The sequence below is a fragment of the Candoia aspera genome, chromosome 3 (genome assembly GCF_035149785.1).
Source record: "Candoia aspera isolate rCanAsp1 chromosome 3, rCanAsp1.hap2, whole genome shotgun sequence".
In the NCBI taxonomy this organism is placed as follows: Eukaryota; Metazoa; Chordata; class Lepidosauria; order Squamata; family Boidae; genus Candoia; species Candoia aspera.
In genome coordinates this window covers 83,108,856-83,117,072 of record NC_086155.1, presented here as the reverse complement: position 1 = coordinate 83,117,072, position 8,217 = coordinate 83,108,856, and the positions used below count along the sequence as shown (strand labels likewise).

The following is an 8,217-nucleotide window of genomic DNA, read 5'->3' as shown; positions in this document are numbered from 1 at the left end:
CACATGACTCACTGAATCCAAAATTAGCGGCCACATTTTAGGCAAGCGCATTGTGCCAACCCAGCATTTCAGAATGGCACGCATGCCCAGAAAATTAAGTTAATCATAGGCAAACATGCAGTGTGAACTGTTGGTAATCTATCATAACTAGGTTCTTGAATATGTGGTAGATACATCTATGAACTCTTCAAAACAAGGTGTTCCTCAGACTTCTGGGGAAGCTCTCGTGGAGCCGACGACTGCAGCAGAAAGAGGAGCCGGTGAATGGACCGGCTCCTCAGGATTCCCCTCTGGATCAAGGAGAGGACCTGGATCACCCACAAGTACTCCATACAGTGGCTCACTGTGAGGAGACCATACAACAACAGTCTCCAGTGGTTTTAGAGCTCTGGGAACCAGGGGAAAGTCATCTTGCCTAAACCGCACTTTGGCACCTTCAAAAGGACACTGGGTTCGCATACTTGCCTTTTTAACCACTTTAGGAAGTTGCTTGTTCATGGTTTTTGGATGTTAAGAACCTTCAGAAGGGCACGCTTCATTACTCTGGGTGAGTTTCCTTTTATGTTTGATGAAAAGTTTCATGCAAGTTTAAATGCTTAATTTTTTTTTTAATAAACAGCAAAAAGGTGACTAGAATGTTGATTTTGGAAAGTTATAAATGGACTGAGGGTCCAGATCGACTTGAAATAAGTTTTTGAAATTAATTACAAGAATATTTCCTGTGGGTTGTTTAAAATTAAGGTGCAGACTGTGCAGAGAGGCCTCAGAGACAGTCCAAGGTTGGACTTAGGGTGTAAGATGCAGGCAGGAACAGCATACACTGAATGGCACAACCAAGTAGCTGGCATTGTGTACAGGAACATCTGCACAGTGTATGGGCTAGACCCTCCCAAGTCCAGATGGGAGATTCCACAGAAGGTCATGGAGAATGACAGGGCTAAGTTCCTGTGGGACTTCCAGATCCAGACAGGCAGGTACTGGCCAACCAACCAGACATCGTGGTAATAGACAAGGACCAGAAGACAGCGGTGGTGATAGATGTAGCGGTGCCAGGTGACAGCAACATCAGGAAGAAGGAGTATGAGAAGCTGGAGAAGTACCAGGGCCTGAAGGAGGAACTAGAGAGGATGTGGAAAGGGAAGGCCAAAGTGGTCCCAGTGGTGGTAGGGACACTCAGGGCTTTGACTCCCAAGCTGGGAGAGTAGCTCCAACAGATCCCAGGAGCAACATCAGAGCTGTCTAGAAGAGTGCAGTGCTAGGAACAGCTAAGACACTGTGCAGAACCCTCAAAAAACTCCCAGGCCTCTGGTAGAGGACTCGAGGTTGAGGAAGACACATACCAGCCATAGGGGTGAGAAGGGAATTTTTTTATATATATACTGTATATATGAAGATTATGAAACTAACTGTAAGAAACCTTCCTGTGGGAAAGCGTTGTTGATTAGGGAAAAAAAGCAGCATAACAGGTGACTTTGAAGGTTGGCTAGTGGGAACCAGAGAGAACTAAAGATTTTAATTAAAGGAGAAGAGACCTATTAATACAGATTGGAGCAATATTATTTGACTGTGGAAGAATTCAATGATATTTGGGAACAAAGCACTCAAAAATTACTCTCAAGAATGTCTGCTATTATAATAATGGATTCAATAGAAGATATGGAAGAGCAGATTTTACTGGATAAAACAGAGACTGAGGCTGATTTGAATGTGGATCTGAAAATGGATTTAAAAATGTCAGGCTACAAGAATGATATGGAAAACAATGTTACACCGGATTTACAAATGAAACTGGCTGATGTCTTAATAATTAAAGGGGACATACAAATAATAAATCAGAAGAATGACTTGGATAGCTTTCTTAACTTGGATTTACAAAAGAGACATCTTAAACTTGTGAAGGAGTTTCTGAGAGAGGACAAAGAGCAAATGGTAAGAAATCTACTTTGGGCACAAAGCCTGCTGGGTGCCCTTGGGCCAGTCACTCTCTCTCAGCTCTAGGAAGGAGACAATGGCAAACCACTCCTGAAAAACCTGCCAACGAGTGAAAATGTAAGAGAAGTATCCAGGATAAATCAAGGAATGGATCTACTGCCTGGCTCTAACTCAACAGTTGTAAGAATGAGACGAAGGAAATACCGAGCGTATGTTTAGCGCGGCGCGCGAGCTGCCGGAAGTGAAACGGGAGAGCTCGCTCTGGATTGCCAAGGCAAACACTCTACTGTAGAACGAAGGAAGATTATCTGGGAGCTGAAAGGCTACGCACATGCGTCTTACCGGCCAAGTAGGGCGGAGGATGTGCTGATGAGGGGGGAATCCAAGGCGAGGTGGCGTGATGTCGTCATGACGCCTCACGCAATTCCCCCATTCGGTCTGACGCACGCCCTGTCGAGCCCGTGAGTTTTCCGTTATGGTTGTTATTATTTTCAGAGGGGGCGGGGGGGACAGGGAGAGGGGGCAAGGGAGAGAGAACTTCGCGCAGTAGCCAGGACTGAAAAGAGGTTGGAATGGAATGCGCGCGCGAAAGGGAGGAGGCAGAGCGGGGTGGGGGGGTCTTTACTCCATCCTGTCGCATCAGAGAACATGGCGGCTGCCGCTGGTGCGGCAAAGGGGCTCGATCAGGCCGGGCTTCGGCCACCGGAGGTGAGTGGCCAAGCCGGGGGAAACGGTGGCGGGCAGGAGTGGTTTAGGAACCAGGCCGGCTCTTTTGGAGTTCGGGGTGGGGAAACGCGAGGGAGCCACCGGCCCCGTCGCCCTCATCCAAATCTGCTGCGGGTCCGACTGGGCCGGGCACAAAGAGCTGCTGCGCTGAGGAGGGTTTTGTTCGGTCACATGAAGCGGCGTAGCCAGTGAACGCGGAGTTGGGAGACGCCGCTGGCCCCCGAAAAGGAACCTCGGCTTGAGGCGAGGGGGAATCCCGGAGTAGTAATGGCTTGGGCGACCCGAAGAAGGCCGCAGAGTGAATGAGGTCACCCTGGCAGCGGCGGGGGGATCGTTCCTGTAAAGCAGGATACTGTAGAGTGAAAGAAGTCCACTGGCTTCCTCCAGCTCCTCCTCCACTGGCAGAAGGTGTGGTCTGTTTGATATTATGATTATTACTATTATTTAAAAAAAAAACCCTGAGCCGGTGTACCTAAGTTTTGAACCTGAAGCATGCACTTCATAGCCATGCTTTTCAAACCTCTCCAAATATTGTCGTCAGACCTTTAGGGCCTCTGCACATTTCTCCGTACGTAGTGACCATTTTTACTGTCATGGTGCCCAGTAGCCAATTTAAGGAGTTTAGGTGGTCCTTAAATAAGCTAATTCATTCGACATAAGGTATAGAATGTGCTTTGCTTCCTCCTGTTCTCTCCTGTAGTTTCTAAACTTTGTTGCACGTAGTATTGGCCATTAAGACTGAGGCAAGATGTGTACAATTTTACCTTGCTTTGCAGCTTTCAAAAACATGGTACTGTAGTAAATTTATTCTAATGTATGGAAAAGGGATAATACATGTAATCTGATGTAGGAGTAAGTAGTGCAAGGGAGAACTGTACTCTTCAAATAGTCAAGGAAGGCATGTTGATTTACTGGGTATTGATAGTAATGATCATGCTCATTTATATATACACACTTGTTGCCCTTCTAAGTTTGGGTATTTTGCTTATATTTCATTTTTTTTAATAGTATAGTTGGTGATGTAATTTACAGTACAGGGATTCACACAAATGTATTTAAATTTGAATGGGTACACTAATGTTTGGAATTCTTTACTGCATATTTCTCCTTGATAGATGAATGATTCAAGATGTGAAACCATTGGGCAGAAGAATTCTGCTGCTGTAGCATAGGTAAGACTTCAACAGACCATAGTTTTATATATTGCCTAATATGAAAACAGTAACAAACTAAATATCCTCAACAGAACAAATACTTATAAATAAAACAATTTGATTTTTAGGAAATTGTTAGTTGTAACAATTTTTAGACCAATAGACACAGTATTAATGGCTCTAAAGAGTTTTAGACTTAGGAATTAAGGTTTATTCTGGATCTTTTCATGGATTTTAGAGCATTTTGGGGCAGCTATCTTAGCCAGCTGGGTGACCTTGGGCCAGTCACACACACACAGCCCAACTCACCTCACAGGGTTGCTGTTGTGGGGAGAATAGGAGGAGGAAGGAGTATTAGGTATGTTTGCTGCCTTGAGCTATTTATAAAAAAAATAAAGGGATAGAAATTAAATAAATAAATAAATAAATAAATAAATGATGCGACTTGGGAAGGAGCAGCCAAAGCTATGCCACAGTGATGTCATTGTGGCCCATTTGTGGATTATATTTGCAGTCTATGATTTTAGAATCTTACCATGATTTCCTTTTTGGTAAAAAAATATTTTGAGAGAAGAGGAAAAATGCATAGAATATAGATGTTACATGGAAAGATTTGCAGAGTAGCATAAGATAAACTATTCCATTGGAAAAAAACCTTTTATCCTTATATATCACCTTGGATTGAAACCAATATAAAGAGAGTTTCACAAGATTTTAATACTTTAGCACTTTCAAAACTGTTATATTTAACTGTTATTAAAGTCAAATTTTAGATTAGCTAAGAGAGCTATAAAATAAAAATAAAAATCACAGTTAAAGACTTTAGAACTCTTATTTTAAGAGAATTGAAACCTGTGGCAGCAAGCCATGTACAGAATTGTACTCCATTAACAGTTTCAAGGTTAAATTGAAATTAACAGACTTGTTTCTCATGTATGAAGTACTTTTGGACATTGTTGAGTATTTTCAGAGATTAAACTCTCATTCTTCTAATCAGAGAATTACATATGATTTCCAGTAATAGGCATAAAGTATCCTGGTAGCAGTTATAGATATACCAGGTCAGTGTGTCTCATGATTTCCTTAGGATGGCTATGAAATTGTTGCCATTCCTGTTTATTTTTATCACTTTCTTGTCCCTGGAATCTTAAATTCTGTCAATCCTGGGTGCAGCAACATTGCATCATTCCAAATATTTTGTAATAGTGCAATACAGAATATACATTATCATATGTTTAATAGTTATCATTTGACCTGAACAGGTAAAAGTGATTGAATAGGCTTATATGTCTGGAAGTCAACTGAAATTAATGGGAGCTGTTCATGAGCAGCATAGGTAGGTTTTGTGACCCTTATGATAAAACATTACCAGGGTTTCTCAATCAGGGTTCCATGGAACTCTAGGGTTCCACGAGAGGTCACTAGGGGTTCCCTGGGAGATCACAATTTATTTAAAAAATTATTTCAAAATTCAGCAACTTCAGATTAACAAGTTTCATTCTTTAGTTTTAGTTGAAGAGCACTGTTAATGCATATATACAGGCCTACACATGAAACAAATATAATAATTTTGTAACTTGTGGCCTATATTTGAGCCTGAATGTGCAGGAGTTCCCCAAGGCCAGAAAAATATTTCAAGGGTTCCTCCAGGGTCAAAAGGTTGAGAAAGGCTGATAATTACTATAAAAAATTAAGCCAACCTGAATAGCTGGAGTTCTTTCCAGTTACATTTTTTTTCACGTAGCTCTCCAAAATAAAGTAGCGATTTGAGATTTGAATTGCTTCACTCAGTTATATAGTTCACTGGATGATTCTAAGGCAATCATTCTCTCAGTTGACACTCTCTCATAGGGTTATGCGAGGATAAAGTGAGAGTAACCATTTATTTTGCCCTGAGCACCTTCATGAAACAGCTATACAAATATTACATCCAACATTCAGTAAGTAGATTTCCCATCACTTTCATTCTCCCTGCATATACTCTAGGTCTTGTCTTGGAGGGTCCCTCAGCTCCTTTAGGAAAAATTTCCTGGGAGAAATACAGGGGAATAATATGACATTAAAATATCAAATAATAAACCTATTGGCTTCAAATCAAGAAGGGAGTGTTTAGATGAATTCTATTACTGACAAACTGAAGAAGCGTGGGAAAACTCAGACAGATAAACCCCAGACGTTAAGGCGGGTCTGATCTGTGTCTCTTTGAATGGCTGCTTAATTCCTCAGTACTACGCATGCATTTTCCCCCCTGGATAGAGGCCCCCTCCTGCTCACCATCAGTACTCATGACACTGAACTAGTTCAAGAATTATGGATAGATGGCAAATATTGTTAAGTATATACCCTCCTGTATATAGTGTAATAATCCATATTATAATTTGAAGAATGAAATAGGTTTGCAGTGAAAGGAAGAATCATTCAAGGTTTAGCTTATTTGAAATATTTTATTGTTTTAATATATTTACATGCCAAATGTTATATATATGTTTTATATATGTGTGTGTGTGTGTGTATGTATTTGTATATGTATGTTATATTACATACATACATACATACATACATATATATAATGTTATATATGGAGAGCTAGTTTGGTCTAGTGGTTAAGGCAAGGGGCTAGAAACCAGGAGACTGATAGTTCTAGTCCTGTCTTAGGCATGATAGCTGGCTGGGTGGCCTTGGGCCAGTCTCTCTCTCTCTCTCAGCCCAACTCACCTCACAGGATTGTTGTTGGGAAAATAGGAGGAGGAAGGAGTATTAGGTATGTTCGCCACCTTGAGTTATTTATAAAAATAATAAAGGTGTGCTGTGGGGGATGAGTGGGCATGCATTCAGCACTTGTTGGCAATTCCTTAAACCAAATGCGTCTTTTATTATGCATTTGTGGAGGACAGACATGTGATCCCAGGAAAAGTTATAGTTCCTTTGAAGAGTTTTTGACGGATTCTGTGTGAGTGGTCCTGTGTGTTTTAAAGTTTTTTTTAAAATAAATATGAGGCGCTACACAGCCCAAATGAATAGTTTCTTCAAAACAACAACAATCTCCTAGGTTAATTATTTAGTGTAGACTTTCAGATTATTAGATCTGACCTTCACCCCAAAATACCCTGTTTTGAAAAGATCTTGCACTCTGCAGATGTCCTTTTTTTCTGACTGCTGACTAGTGTTACCTCTCTTAAGTGGGGACAGGATGGGTATGAAATGCTGTTCATGACATTCCTCATGTTCACAGGTTAAGGCTTAAACACCAGAGGGATACATGCAGAATATAAAACAATGTATTTCCATATAATTTCCTGTAGAGAGGAAGACTTGTGAGCCAAATACCCAATAATGTTTCCTAACTCAGAAAAAAAGGAAGTATCTGAATAGTTGTTACATTATTCTTTTCTGTTCTCTTACTAATAACTATATCACGTTGCATTTTACTTCCTGGAAGAAAGGAAAATGAACACCTGTACAAGTCTCCAGAATATAGCTTTGTTTAAAACAAGGATAGAGAGCCAGTCTGGTGTAGTGGTTAAGTCACTAAGCTATAACCTGGGAAACTATGAGTTCTAGTCCTGCCTTAGGCACGATGCCTGCTGGGTGACCTTGGGCCAGTCACCCTCTCTCAGTCCTAGGAAGGAGGTAATGGCAAACCACTTCTGAAATCTTGCCAAGAAAGCTGCAGGGACTTGTCCAGGCAGTCACCAGGAGTCACGGCTGACTCAAACGCACAAGAAAACAAAAGATATGTTCTGAAATTTGAATTTAGAACTTCTTTGTCCTTCCAGAAAGTGTGAGAGACCACTTATAATTCAGACTTCTGGGCTTGGAAGTACCAGTAGTTTTTCGGTGCTAGAAGGAAGAATAAGGATTCAGTTGATCGTTAAGGCAAGTGGTTGTCTGCAAGGTTGTGGCACGCTGATACAATCAGAATATACCAAATGTGCATTCATGTAACAGATTTTTGAAAAAATAATAGCATTCAAAATTGTCTGTTTGCATAGGAATTTCATTTGGTTCCTCTCTTCCATCAGCAGTCGCCTATACTACCTAAAAAGCACTCCCAGAGATCAGAACCCCTTTGACACATTGTTCTATGAGCTATTGTGTGAAGAGTGAATAAATAAGGTGCATGCAGCTATGGAATTTAATTATAGCTAAATGCTGCTAGAGACTTTCAAATATATTGGTGAATAAACTGTTGAGCATACCACTAGCTTAACTTTTAAATATTTTTGTTTTACAGTGTTTAGTCTTTAATGATAGAGTATACGTATTGTTCAGGATCCAAGTCCAATTACAAACTGTTTTAAATGGTTAGGATTTCTTGCCTGGAAATGCCAAATTTAATATTCTTCCTATAGAAGACATGAATGCTGCAGAAGTGGAATCCAAACTTGGTATCAAAATACCAATT

At 40.7% G+C, this 8,217-nt stretch overlaps 1 protein-coding gene across 1 annotated transcript in view; it reads left to right on the top strand.

Annotated features, from left to right (window-relative positions):
- Window positions 1–2,302: 2,302 nt before the first annotated feature.
- The window catches only part of ZNF644 (zinc finger protein 644), a 57,590-nt gene continuing 51,675 nt past the window's right edge, over window positions 2,303–8,217 (top strand). Inside the window, exons 1-2 of the mRNA XM_063298243.1 lie at window positions 2,303–2,393; window positions 3,774–3,830. The gene's annotated coding sequence lies outside the window, so the exon portion shown is untranslated. The remainder of the gene's footprint in view (window positions 2,394–3,773; window positions 3,831–8,217) is intronic.